General features: G+C 42.3%; 1 long non-coding RNA gene across 9 annotated transcripts in view; it reads left to right on the top strand.

The window, feature by feature from the left end:
* Positions 1-14,951, top strand: part of LOC116236852 (uncharacterized) — an 89,343-nt gene that overhangs the window by 48,597 nt on the left and 25,795 nt on the right. For 8 of the 9 annotated variants that reach the window (XR_016470152.1, XR_016470154.1, XR_016470153.1 and 5 more), the window contains one exon: positions 14,011-14,164. This is a non-coding gene — a long non-coding RNA (uncharacterized LOC116236852). Of the gene's footprint in view, positions 1-5,521; positions 5,633-14,010; positions 14,165-14,951 lie in introns of those variants that run through there. The other variant, XR_016470157.1, reaches the window with a different exon arrangement.

Genomic DNA, 14,951 nt, shown 5'->3' with positions numbered 1-14,951 from the left:
TTAAAATTCAGTGTTGTGTCTGTCTGTACCACGTGCACTCCTACCCCAGTTCATCTCTTATAACTGCCAGCTCTAATCTTTGGGCTGGCCAAGTGATAGGTTCATCTGCAAAGCACACGCTAACTTAACCAGACATGCATCTGCAAGTTTTATACTAAAAGGCTTACATCTTTGTTATTGGCATCATCTGCACAAGTTTCCAGACCAGTACTGATCCATGCAGATATGCAGACATAAGTTTTTTAATACATATATAAATATTTTTCTAAATGAATTTTTGCTCAATAATGGAACGTTTATCTATCAGAAGAAGTTTGTGTACTCAGATGTCTACAAATAAAGAGTAATATGGCAATATGACTCATTCATCAAAATTTGCTTTGTGTGTATAAATCTAGGCTTTTTTCAGTCACCTATGAGCTATCCATATATGCCTGGAGGGATACAGACTGTGGATGTCACTCAAAATGCCTGACCCTTTAGCACCAAAATCACAAGCTTGAAAATTCCTCTTTTGATCATTTAATGGAATTGTAGCAGATGGGAAACTTTTTCTAGTTGTGCTGTTTAAGACATCTCTGTGAAATGTGCTTCTTTCTCTAGAATGTTTTTTTCCTACAGCTAATCAGCAAAATGGGCTTATAAAAACCATCACTTCTGTTTATAAATGTAACAGCAAGCCTTAAAGTGAATGTAATCAGAGTTTTCACAGGTGTCTTTCCTGAAGGGCAATAATAATAGCAGATTTTGAGCAACTTTCATACCTGGGAGCTTAAAACATCCTTACCCAAAATCTCCTCAGCTCTGCCACATGTTTTGCAGCACCTCTGCTAAAAGATAAGCATAAAAGAAAAAGATAGGAACACAAAGAGTTTTGCTCAGCACATTCAGAAAGGTAGAGAATATTAGTTCCCATACATTCGTGGCCAAATGGAGTCCCTGCAGCTTATCCCACTCACCACCATGCTGCAGCTCGTGGTCCTCAGCCTGTGTTTGGGCTGTGCTGATAGCAGCATGCAGCCTGCACCTTTTTGAAGCAGGTTTCTTTATGCTGTGTTCTAAATCTTGTCCAAATTGCCACCTTCTGCTTAGTTTAATTAAAATCAGTTGAGATTTTTTTAAGGCAAGTGAGATAAGAAGGACCCGTTTCCTATCTTCTCTCTCTTTTAAAGGGTGCTCCTTCTCCAAACCACTGTAGGAGAAAATAAACAACACCCCAGGTGCTTTGAACATGCATGTGCTAGGGCTGATGCATTTGGCACGTATAATAATTACTTTCTTTCCTCTTGCTATCAAAGAGCAAGCCAACAATATCCAGGTTACTTCTAGGGGGTAGATTATCCACTCTTGTAATTTCAGTGGCAATCCAATTACTAATAAATACCCTCAACACAAAGCATGGCAATTTTGTGCTGGAGTGACTGCTCTCACCTACCTCTGGGCTGAGTCACTGTGCTCTGTGCCCTTCCAAAAGTGAGGTCTTTGGCAAGAAAGCTGCTTTTTTTTGCTGGAGTTAGGCAAATGCAGGTGGTAATGGGAGTTAATTATATTAACAGTACAAATGTTAGGTATTCTAGAGGATGTTGAGAGTTTTCCACTGGTCCTAATCTGAGAACAAGCAGCACCTATGAAAAAAACATTACCCAAGGAAATGGGAGTTTGGGAGTGCTCAGGACATGGTCCTATTCTAGAGTTCCTTTTATGTTGTATTTGAACTTAAAAGGATGGAGAGAAGTGTTTGAGTTAATAGCTGTACAGGGATGACGAAGTGCGGTACTACAGCGGATACACAAACCTGTATGTCGACCGGAAAATCATCGTAAACATGTAGCAAAAGAAGTTATAATGCAAAAATAGTAACAGTTATATAAAAAAAAATACCTGATCCCTCCTTGTGTTGACTGTGGCCTTCCCTTAGTGCTTCTTCATAGAGTTTGCTGTAAGTCCTAGCCTTCAACATTTACTTCCTGTGATGTTTTACAGTTATAAGAATTGCCTTGAAAATGACTGTATTTCAAGAATATTTAGTGCTCTGGAAAGTCAATCTATTTTAGCAAGCAAATCTGCTTGAGTGTCAACAGGATCCTTTGTTGGCCCAGGGTTAATGTTTGTTGGAGACAGCAGCTGAAGCAAGCTCTCCTTCAACAGCTTTAGGACATGTTGTTTTGGTCACAGTTCCTCCATCTGCCTGCAGATCTCAGGCTGCCATCCTTGCTTCCTCCATAAAAGCACGTGGAACTGGATGGGAGTCGATAAATAAAAGGCATGTGGTAGGTTAGTGGATGCTCCTCTTGCGGGTGGGACAGAAATAGCCCATGGTTGGTTGTCTGTAGCACCACAGCACACAGCTGGCAGCTCATTGTGCCTTGTCACCTGGCAACGTTGGGCTGGAGGGATGCTGATGTACTGTTCGTAGTATAATTTGCTGGTGTCTGCCTTGCCAACACCTAATAATGAGGAGAAAGTTGAACTTTTTTCACATGGGAAAGGATAGCTTCAATTTCCTTGGTCTCTAAATGAGCAATCAGGCATGTGAATTAGCTTTTGATTTTAGGAAAAGAAGCATATTGGGGTGCAGAGATATTTACAATGAGATGATTTCAAGTCTTTTGTAATAAAAAGCACACTCTTCATGTGCCGTTATGTTGAATGGCAGTGCAATTAGAAGTTGAAATAATGGCACTGACATCTGGGTTACACATCACGCAGTCACCCACAGTGGGATGGATGCTATTGCAGCAACTGTTGCCCCCAGCTCTGCTGTGCCAGCAGCACTCCTGCTGATTATGGTGGGATTCAGCCTATTGTTTATATTTCAAAGGTTGAGTGCTAATGTGTGGAAAAGACCTAAGGCAGTCCTATGCAGGGGGCTTGAGGAAAGTCCTCAGCTTTCCTTTCATAAAGAGCTCAGGGTGCTGGAGTTGCAGGGTTTGGAGGTCTGTGCAGAATGTGCCTCTGTGCATGGGACTGGCATGGGACTGGTGCCATCCTGAGTTGTTGTGGAGGGCATTTATCTTAGCGTGGGCTCACCTGCCCAGCCCCAGACTGTGGTGTAGCTCATCTCTTCTACAGAGGAAAAGAAATTTGAGTGTTGAATGCCACTGGATCACAGTGAGTAATGTGTATGTAGGTGTGAGTGAATATTACACGTTTCTGCCCGTGTTGGTAGGAAAGTAGGAGATATTTGATAATGCTGGCTCTTGCCTGGAATCTCATTGCAATTCTTGGTGCGTTTTGCTTAGCTTCCTAAATAGGGAGGCAAAGTGGCTGTTGAACCAGAAGGCAAAGTGGCTGTTGAACCTCAGAGAAGCAGTCAAGCTTTGGGGTGATGGCTTTTCTAAAGCTATCCTCCTATCAGTGCCTGCTTGTCATGCTGGAAGGAAGACGTGCTGCACCCAACCAAAGCGTGAAGGCACAGGTATTTCAGAGAGCTCTGCCTCTGTTCAAAGGAGCTGGATCCTCAAAAGCGCTCAGTTCACAAGAGCTCACGCTGTTGAAATCAACAGTGGTCTTTTTCCATTCACATGCTTGGATTTTGTGTCATAACCATCTGGGAAATGGAGCAAGCCCTTGATGGTATTAAATTTATTGCCACAACTCAAAATGCATTAGAGATTCAAGGCACGTGTAACTCCAGGGGTGAGCAGTGTCGCAGATTAGCTTTTACCTCTTCCAAGCTGTCATTTTTTGAAGTGTGTGAGGTAAGGAGAGAGGTGGTCAGGACTTAAAATCACTGCCTATTGTCAATCTTACCATCTGGTACATCACGCTGCATCAAGTTATCTTAATGTGATACGACTTATATATGTATGTGTGCATTTAAGCACAGGCATACAGCAGAGCTGAACCCATTAAGTGAGGACAGGTGAGCACCCCTTGAAGAATACAGGTCATAACCCACCCATCCAAATTGCTCAGCACACACAGAACCCTTAGAAAGTATTCCTACTTGTTAATAACAGAATGTATTTACATTTTCCTGTATACTTCAGTTTTTTTTTTTTATCACAACCTGAAATTTGTTTTCTGCTGGAAGGCTTCCACAGCCTGACTAAAGCAGCAGTTTGGAACAGAAACCATTTGAGCATGGCTCTCTGTGCAGTCACTGTATTTCCTCCAATATCACAAGGTTGCCATTTCTATGGGGAAGATCTAGCTTCCTGAAGCTGTTTTATGTATTGTACTGAAGAAAGGTGAACTTCATGTTGGTGTTTCTAGAAGTTTGAAACTGGGAACTGCTGAGAATCTTACCATTTAAAATGAACTTAGCTGGGGTAAAATGAATATCAGTTCACCACTGCTTAGTGGTGAGACACTCAGGACGCTAAAAAATCACAGATTAAAAAGTGGGGGTTATTCTTCTTGTATGTGAAGAGACAAATGATATAGTAGTAAATATTAAATGATCTTTCTAGGTAGAAGATGATCTGTATTCCATAAGTGTATTTCTGTATGAAAGAAAGAGATGTGAATTACCATCCCATAGAGGTATTTTACATATGCTTTCTTATTTCCAAACTTGATAAACAGCAGAAATAAAATACTCTGACATGTAATATCTCCTCTTCATGAATCAATTTAGTCTAATTTTGCAAGAATTTAATTATTTAAGAAAATAGAGGGGGGAAAAAAAAAATCCTTGAAATGAATCTCAGTTTTGGAATTAAAATGTGCTTTTTTTTTTTTTTTAATATCCTCTAAAAAGCAGAAAATATGACATGCCAGGAAAATCATAAGAAATCAAATTGCAGAGAGATAAAGCCTCTGTCAGGTGAGGGTCTGCTCTGCCTCCCTTGGTCCCTGCAGACTGCCTCTGTGGGCTTAACCCTGCTTTTGAGCATTGGAATTGAGAACAAAATAAACCACACTGAGTGTTGCGGAGAAAGCTGCATGAATGGAAGGAGCTGGATTTTGCACTCCTCCCTGTATGTGGTGTGTTTCCTTGGTGTGTTTCCTTGGTGTGTTTCCTTGGTGTGTTTCCTTGGTGTGTACTGCTTTCGTGTGATCGTGACAATATTCATCCCTAAATTCAGGGAAATCCTGGGGATTATTGCTCACAGCACAGCTGAATGAATGAATCTGGCCCCATCTCCACAGTACTTTTGGTGTTTGTGTTGCTGCTGCTGGTGTTTTTGCAAACAGTGTTGCTTACCTGTGCTTAAGGGAGTGATTTTGGTTGACCTTTTTTGTGCTGTGTGAGCTGTGGGTCCTGAAACCAGCCATGCACAAATGGCCACAACATCTCACTGGTATCTCAGTGCTGCTCCTCACTGGCAGTAGCCGCAGCTTCACCTATTGCAGTAATTCTGTATGCTGGGTGTATACACGGAGAGTATCTGGGGGATTGCTTGCTGCAGGCATCCATAGAATGGGATGTTTGTTTCTGAGTGCATCCAGTCTGCTTGCCAAGAGCCCTGCCGATGACTTTTGTACCTTCGGGTTATGTGGGTTAGCTTGGAGGATTTCCTTGGCTTCAGAGAAGGCCTGGAGCTCAGCTAGCACAATTATTTTTTGCAGGTGGCACATTTTCCAAGATATCACACAAGTGGGTGACTGCACACATCTGCCAGCAGTTCTGGGATGGTTGGCAACTTTCCCTTTCAGATGATGTTGTTTGGCATCATAGCCCCAGGTGAGGATGTGCACAAGCTGCTGGGAAGCTGGCCTGGGACTGGTGGCATTGATTTGGGATTACTTGGGAAATGTTGATTGGTTTTGAACCACTGATCATCTGGAATCCATTTAATTCCTGCCAGGGAGAGGGAGAACAGAGTGCTCCAATTAGCTGATGCTCATTTTCAACCATGTCAGTTAATTAGTCCAAGACCGACCAGATGGGAAAAGATTGATCATAGTGCTTTCAGAGGCCCAGGACTGGAGGCTGCCCAGCTCAAGCATTTGGGAATTAGTTTTTTTTCTTCCAGGAGGAGGAAGGCAGGCGGGGAAGGTAGACTCCCAATTCTTTGTTCTCTTATGGGCAGGGTTAGGTGCTCATTAGGCTCAGTTTGCAGCACACTAGCTGTAACCCAGCTGACTTTGCCACCTAGAAGTGGCTCTCATAAAAGAGACAGCTCTGTCTTATAATGGATGTGAACAAGAAATGAATTCAGTCCTGCAGGTACCAAGGTGTGTTTGCTGGAGAACTTGTGCCTTCCAGGCTGCTGTGATGAACTCGCAGCCAGCAGGGGCAGGAGCAAGGAGCCAAGCCCTGCCTGGCAGGCTCATAAAAGGGAGCTAGCAGGACTTTCTGAGGCACATCTGTAAGAAAGGTGCTCACGGTGTGGACAGCACAGGGATTTGTGATTTGTAAGTGCAGACAGAGCCTTGATTAAGGCAGGAAATTTAACAGGCTTTTCTATTCTAGTACAGCCTTCAACTATCTTAGAGAAAGAGCTGTGGGTACACGATTGTGTTACATCCTGGACAATGATCACATACAAATCAGATCTCATTTTGAAGTGTCTCCTATTCAGACAGGAGTATATGCCCCCGACAGTGCTGCTCATGTCTTGCCTCACACGGCACAGAGCCTCATTGCATTGTTTCCCCCATCCTTTAATTTTTGGAGAATTTGGTTTGCCACGAGTAGTTTCTGCTCTGATTCTCCAGACACTTCTCTGGGTCCTTCTGCCCAGGCTCTTTCAGGTTGCTCACTTCCTCCAACATTTTCTGTATTGCTCTTCTGCTCACTACCTCACACCGACGGTAGAACAGCAGCATCTTATTGCAGCACTAGTTTGAATTAGTCTTTACCTTCCCTGGATTGCTGTTTGTTCATCAGGTTTGTGCAGATGCACCTTTTACACTCTGTGGTTCCCCCCACTCACTCTGTGTTAATGTAGCACCCACCCCAGCAGCTCATGGGGTTTGTTTGCTGTTCAGGTCCATGTTTCCTCCTCAGCACGTAGAATATTTTTATATTGGCTCATGAAAATTACTGGCAATTCGTAAAGAACATTTTTAATGATGAGAGAAGGGAAAGATGAAGGTGGGTATTTTCAAAGCTACTTCTGTGCCTTCAGTACTCTGAGCCCACTTCTTCAAAGGGAAAGAAGCATCTGACTCCTGTAGGTGACTGTCAGGGAGTCTTTCCTTCTAAACATGTTAAGAACAGAAATAGAGAAAGTATAAGACAAATAAGGAAGAGGATGCCACAGTATAAGCAAGCTTGTTTTTTTCCTTGTTCTGCTATACTTACAATGAATAATTTGAGCAGCAACTGGGAACAAAGTTGTATTAATTATGCTCCAGAAGCCTGCAGATCTGCTCTCTGAATCTTTCATGTTATTATACTCCAGTGCAGCACCTTTGATAATTTCAGTGTCCTGTGTTTTGCTGGTAGGGTCCATAAACCTTGACTGATTATTTTTACATCCTGCATCTTCTCATTACAGCATGTTTACCTGAAACCCCGTGCCATGCTGTTCGCAGCAAGTTTGTGAAACATATCAAACCATCAGCAGTTTTCCTTCTTGACTCTGTGGAGAATCTAAAACCTGGCAATTCTTTCTCAGTTTGCTTTTTAACACCTGGTACTTTGACTTTGCTTATGTGAGCTGCATCTTTGCCCATTTAATTAGCCTTTTGTTTGTATGCTGGATCTGACAAATTAAGTGTAACCAAAGCATGTAGTAGAACAGCAGTTGTTTGTAGTTGTGTATGTGACCTATGTGAACCCATCAGCCCCTGATCAATGCAGGTGGTTCTGTATCAGTGGGACAAAACAATGGAAACATTTAAAATTTTCAGAGAAGCTCTGCCTGGAATAGATAAAAGACACCCCATACTCTTTTCTGGTCTTGAAAAATGGCATCTTGTTCCATTCATGCACATTCAAAGTATTTCAGTAATGAATATTCAGTTCCCTAATCCCAGCTTTTCTACACCCCTCTCCCCCCGCCAGTGCTCTCCCATTAGCTCCTCTTTGTGCCACAGCAAACATAAGCTACTTGTTCTCATTTTCATGACCTCTCCTCGCTCGATTCTCTCTCAATTCATTACTGGGATGTTGGCTTCATGGCCCAATAACACCAGGAGGCATTGCTCATCTATTACACATCCAGGCTGCTGCATGCACCTCCATCTCCACTGCTTTGCCACTGCTCCTGCAGAGAGCAGCAGCCCATCTTGGGGGTCAGACACATTCTCCTATTCATGTACATGTCTGCTAATACTCTGAGTGCAAAAAGCCCCTCCAGTTTTGCCTCCCTTCTTGTGGGCTTTCTCCATAAATTTTCTACTGATGGGGAAATTCGCACCTCAGCAGCACAGGTCTGTCTCTACTAACTGTCTCCCAATGCATGTAGCTTGGTTGGTTTTATTCTTTCATTTACTCGTTTAATGAGCTGGGAAATCATTCCTGTGCTCTTCATGCAACCAGAGAAGAAAGTGATTCTTTTGTAATTAGCTAATGCATCTATTTACGTGTTTTTTTTTAACGTGTTACCGTTAATCAATTAGCATTGTAGGAGTTAGTAGAGCTGCTCTGTGGTGCTAAGCATTGTATATTGATATCAGCTTAAACCACTGTTTCCCTCCACTCAGCCATTTATTGCAGTGTTAGCCTGCCATGCTGCAACATGGTGATTATGGTGTGATTCATTGTAATATTTTCTAACACCAAATTCCCACTGATTGCAGAAGGATTTGGGAAGAAATGAGGGAAGGTTATAGCTCAGTTTCATGTGTGAATGTGCACATTGGACCATTTGGTCAGAGAGAACATGAGGAGGCCATAACTTGAATAATTCCTAATGGTTTAAAACGAAAACAATTGCAGACCATATCTTGTGCTCTATTGAATTATTTTCTTCTTCATCAAGGTAAATAATGTATTGAGGTTCTTACCAATAAGGCATTTTTACTTTATTTCAGTTTGATTCATGTTTTGCTGTTCTTTTGTTGCCTGGTGATGTCAAACATCCTCTTCTCTTCTTGTGTTACTTCCGTGAAGTGCAGATGTGAAACCAAAACCTGACATTGTAATTTATCAGTCATTTACTGCTGCTCCTCACAGCAGTATTCATCACTTCAATTATTATCCTTTCAAGAATGAAGACTGAAGAGGCACGGCAGCAGTGGTAATAGCAGCCAAAAGGCAAAAATGCTTTGCTCTAATGCTGGGTAAGAGACAGTGCTGGGTTGGTCCTGGAGTTGGTCTTCTACTCCTTGCAGGAGGCAACGCAACCCTCACCCACGTTCAGGATGGACATACCATAGCCCTCCAACACTTACATTAAGAAGTGGAAAGTGCAGTGGTTAATTATAGTCCAACATGGAGCAAACTGAAAAAGGTTCTCTGTTCTTCAGTGTGGTTTTATTTCCTTGGGATTAACCGTACTGTATTTCTGTTCGTGCCATACCTGAGCAATGAATGTGGATCAAGTTGGTGCCTAGGGAAGTGCTATTTCTCCATGAGAGAGACTTGAAGGCTCAGGAGGATCAGCTCATGGCCCTGATCTTTAAGACATCGTGTTTTCTGAAGCTACACTTTCTTGGTAGGTTAATAGCTTCAGATATATTAATTGCTTTTTAAACTACCGATATATTATCAGAGGGAAGAATATGCTTTGGGCTGGACTGGGGTGTGCAGGAAGGTCATCAGAATTGTTAGAAAATGCAATTCTTACATCCTAATGTCTGAAACTTCATTATGCCTGAAACCCCCTCACTGATTGCAGCAGGATGACTTGCCTGGCTGGCATGAAGGTGGCTTTATCTTAAGCTGCGTTTTTTTGTACACTTTAATGGAGTTCAGAATAGAAAAGTCTGAAAGAAGACAAGGAATTAAACAGTTGTCTCATTAAGCCTTCAGCATTTGCAAATAGTGCTTTGGTACAGTCTGACTTCCCAATGGTAACTGCTCAGTATCATTTTTTAGTCATTAAATTACTAAACCTTTCACACAGCTTTTCTTTAGTGTTTCTCCTTTTATCAACAGCTGTCACAGAAACTGGATGTAATGCTTTCTCATCACACAGTAGCCCTCCAACACCTAAATTAAGAAGTGGAAAGTGCAGTGGTTAATTATGAACCTGGAGAAACTGTAGAACTTCCACCTAACACACATGCAGTGGTCTTTGTGGCACGTGATGTACGTAAACCAAATTAGTCCTTAAATTCAGAGGTAGCTGAACCTTTCCAGCTCAGCTCAACAATCATTTTTGTTGGAGATAATCTATCATTTGAAAACCTTGTAAGTGGAAATTAGCACACAATAGCCTGCCCACAGTCCAAAGCAGCGCTGTGGCTTTTAGAAGTATACTGAATAGGCTCCTCTGAGAAAATGAACAGGCTGTTAACCATTGCAGTGGTGAGAATCAATGGGTTTATCTTTGTGGCAGTGTCCACCTACCGTTTTCTTTATTCAGACAATGAAACAAAACCTTGCTGGGACCAAAGTGCAGATAAAAGAAACAGTTCACGCTCCAGCAACTTTTCATTAATAAGTGAAGCTGGAATTGGTCTGTGAGGATGTGAGAGAATGATAGTTACTGCTATGCTGATGTCCCACTGCTAAGGCTGGAGCACCCCAGCGAGGTATGCAGTTCTTGGGGACAGTGCCAAGGCACCTCTTCCCACTGGGCACATGGTTAGTGTCATCACTGTTTGCATGGCTTTAGGTATGCTCAGCATGTGGGAATCATGCTGCAGCACAGCTGTTGGGGAGGCCAACATGAGGGACCTGCATGGGCTGAGGCAGTGAGATGCAGGAGCCAGGAAAGCATCTGGATATACAGCCAGCTTCATAGCTGTCTCAGTGCCAGGCCTGAAAGCAGTAAGCACAGAAAACGTTGCTGCCTAGTGTTTGCATTCATAGTTGAGATATACCTCTAGCATGGCCATTAAGTAGACTGTGTGCAAGATAAGATAATGAAATGCAGTTTCTTGGTGCATTTTACTTGGCTGCTGCCCATGTCTGTGTTCATCCCCTGATTCTAGAGAAGAGCCCATGGCCACCGACAGCAGCACTGCTGCAGCCACAGCTCTCTACAGAACTTCCATTCTGCAGGCAGAGGTGAGGGAAGGGCTTTGGAGCATCACCTGCTGCCTTTGAGGAGGCGTTTTAAGAGTTTTTGTTCTGAGCTGTACAGCAAGCAGCAAAGTAATATACATAATAAGTAAAGAAATATTATGTACTTGAATTTTTAATTAAGTTTTATTTACGATGTTGTCGTCCGTTTTGAAACACTGAGAATAGCTCTACTTTCAATGCAGGAAGGATTTCCTTTATCTACATATTTTACAATAAAAAAGGAAAAGGAATATGGCTATTTTTACATTGTAAGTGCGTTTATGTCAAATATAAGCTAGATTTTATTTTTTAATGAAACTTAATTTAGCCTAGTTAAGAAACCAATAACCGTATTTCCTAATTCAGTTTATTAAAGTAATAAACACAGCTATTCCAGGAAATGAAAACATTTCTGAATATAAAATAGAGTTCTCTGCAGAAGATATTCAAATGTGGATCTCTGACGTTTAGCAGTAAAACTGTACATTTGGGTATAAAACAGGTTTCTATATAAGCATGTGTTCTGGGCATCATCCGGACTGATGATGTGTGTGCATAATGCAGATTCTCAGCACTTCTGAGAACTTGGTTTGGTTTGGTTTTGTTTTGTTTTTGTTTCTATGCTTAAGTTGAATTCAGATGTCTAATTTTAGGCAGCAAGATGATCACATGCTTGTACCTTGTTTTTGAATGTGAAGATAGCTTCAGCTGCATTAAGGAGCCTGAAATGACAGGACCGGAATTGATATTTAATAATACACCAAACTATAAGAATACTGAAGTACAACACAGTTATTAAGAAGTGCCATTAGTCAAAGGCAGCAATGTTTGTTATTTATTGTTGAATGCCTGAAACTTCAATTTAAAAAAAAAAAAAGTGAAAAATACAAAAACAGATCCATTGCCATCAGACTGATGTGGGAGTAACCGAGTTGGTTCTTGGCAGGCTCACATGATTTTATGTTGAATGTTTTGTTTCTTTTGTCTCTGGAGAAGTGCAGCCAGGTTTTGTCTGGGCTGGGGTCCCAGGGCTGCACTGCAGGAGGGCTCCATGCCAGCCTAGGAGATGGGTGCACTGCCTGACACAAGGGGAAATTACCCATTTAGCCCACAAGGATCTTAGGAGAAGGATTGTCATTGAGCACAACCTTTTTGCACCTATGTAAATGCTTGTTTAGAAACGTAGGAGGCTATAACAACCTTTATTGTACATCAACGCACAAATAAAGAGATGAATCTTAAAGTTATGGAGACTTCAGGAAGTATTTATGGATAAATGAAGGATTTTGAGCATCGATCCCAAATCAGCCAGATCTTTCTATTTCCAATTCTCTTCCTAAGTATGTCAGTCTCCTTAGTCTATGAAGTTGCCTCTTCTTTGTTAGGCTCTTGTAAAATTATTCGGAAAAGTTAAAAAGTAATAGCAGTGACAATGGTTTATTATATGTGCTCAACAGAGATCCCGAGAGGTCACACACCTCCTGTGCTGCAGGACAGAAGCTCTGTGGGCACCTCAAAACCCACCACATCTATTGGGTACTAAGGAAATCCTGATCTCCCTGTTATTTTTATGCATTGGATATCTCTATCGCATCCTCTTGATATTCTCTGAGAATATTGGTTGATTTCCCTTAAGTAAGAGAAGAGGAAAAGGTGGTGAGCAGCTCTCTGTATGAGGCAGCCAGTGCTGGGTGGCAGCTGGATGGAAACCTTTTCATCTACGCTGAGAAAAAAATATTTAGCAGAGCTATGGAGTCTACCAGGAGATACCGGCTATTTCCAGAGCCCAGTCAAAAACCAGTATGAATCTGCAGGCAATATTTAGAGTTTCAGCAACTTTCAGTCGTCCTCCAGGCAGAGCAGATCTGTTGAGCGTGCTTAACAGGAGCACTCAGAGCAAAATGGGAGCAGAGGCAGCCATGAGAAGCAGCCACTTGGTTCTGAGATGGCTCCCATAAAAAATTATCACTTAGCAGCAGCTGCTGAATGACACAGCACCACTGCCAAAGCACCCCTCTGCAGCACCTGCTCTCTGCAAACTGCTGCTTTTGGCGGCGAGCTGGGAAGTGTGCTGCTCATCCCTACAGCTCCTGGTATCAGTTCCTCAGCGTGGGGAAGGTGTGTGCTGCTCACAGGGACATTGCTTTGCCTTTGATTGTGCTGACCACAGAATATCACCCGGATCCCTTTGCAGTAATGTGCATGCAAGCTGTCTGTCTGCTGAGCTATGGCTTTTAACCCGGAAACTTTCCTAAACCATACAGTGAGGTCACTCCTTGTTTGTACTTCAGAGCAATGTTTGCTGCAGTTTATGTTTTAAGAAAAAAATATCAACAAGCTGTAGTACATTTGAATAACAGTGTTTATTTCCTGCTGGAATTTCACGCTGCTCGCGGATTTATGAATTGGATTTCCAAGGGATAGTACTGAGCTCAAAGCAATTTTCAAAGGGGCAGGCAGAAAGTCATTAGCAGTGCTTTGAAAATAAATTCTTCCTATTCTGCATCAGTGAGATTTGCGATCCCCGTTACATATATTTTATTATGATTACTCACCAGTTATCTTTTTGGTACTATTAAAGTAATCTGGAAAAAAATGCATTACATATTATGTGTACCACTTGTATTATACCAACCTGCTAAGTAGGAACACAGGAACACTGAAAGAGAAATAGAAGTGGGAACAGATCTCCTGGGTTTGCATATCCTGTCTCCTGCTAGCACATCGCCTAATTCCCTTCATAAACAGAAGTAATCTAAACCTCTGTGTCCTGTTAAATTCGAAAGAAAAGTGTTATTCTAGTATATCTGGAGATGATTAAAGTAAGCCAATAATAAATGTAATTATAGTGAATTATAATAGATGACATGGAGATTTTATCCCTACTTATCTTGAGGTTTTGGGGAAGAGTTTTGTTCTGTTTAGCTATTGTTTGCTTCCTTGAGTATGTTTTGCTGAGGAAAAAGAAATAACTTTAATCTTTTTCTCTTCCTTAGCCTCACGCAGGAGGAAGGCTATGGCAGCAGAGTGTCAGTGCATGGTGTAGGTGCCCAGCAGTGTGTGCCACTGGCTTCAGGCCCATTGCATGAAGTCAGCCAATTCTCTACCATCCTCACTGGGAACTTGTAAAGCGACTGCAATGTTTTCCATGTAAGTTTCACTTATTTATACCATACAAAAGTTAAAAGACTATTTTATTTGAATATGAACACCAATTCAGCAGATCTCTTTCTACTTCTGTTGCTACCGCATTCCTATCATATCTGAACAATGACTGAAGTATGGAGTAACCAGTGTTACTCTGCTCTTGTAAATGGAATGCACCTGTCCTAGTGGCTTTGTGCAGCCCAGGAGTGCCCTTCCTTAAGCACACCTTCTGTGCATCTCCCCTCACTGCACTTGAAGTGCCTACACTGGGCGTCTGCTGGAAGATGAGCACGTTTTTCCTTCCAGCTGCACACGGAGTGCACAGGTGATGAAAACAGAGTGGTGTAGCAATTGGACAGATCAGTGTGCTGGGAAAGATGTTACAACAGAGGTGTGATGATGGAAGGACTAGCACAATAGAGAGGAGCTATACAGGAAGGGAAGAAGATTGCTAATCTGTATCAGAAGTTTCCAGGTTCACAGGGGAAAGCTTCACCAAGGAGGGATCTCCTGAAAGAGATCTTTGCCCAGTAGCAATCAGCCCTTAAATGAGGTCTAAGAGGGGTGGAGTCTGGCTTCACCTGCGCTCTCAGAGCTGACCGTGTCTTTTCCCCAGGTGCTCAGTCAGTGGTTCAGGCCGTGACTCAACATTCCCATACATGTGGTCAGCAGGTCCTCAGGACAAGTTTGCCCTGAGATCCCTTCCTGAGCTGTGCTTGCTGCCATAGGTAGCGACCCACGTGTCAGATACAGACAGAGATACTGTGTCCACTTGTTCCAACAGCATCAT

Source organism: Phasianus colchicus, chromosome 11 (assembly GCF_987193195.1).
Source record: "Phasianus colchicus chromosome 11, bPhaCol1.hap1.1, whole genome shotgun sequence".
Taxonomy (NCBI): domain Eukaryota; kingdom Metazoa; phylum Chordata; class Aves; order Galliformes; family Phasianidae; genus Phasianus; species Phasianus colchicus.
The sequence above is the reverse complement of the archived record's forward strand: the minus strand, read 5'-3'. Positions and strand labels throughout refer to the sequence as shown.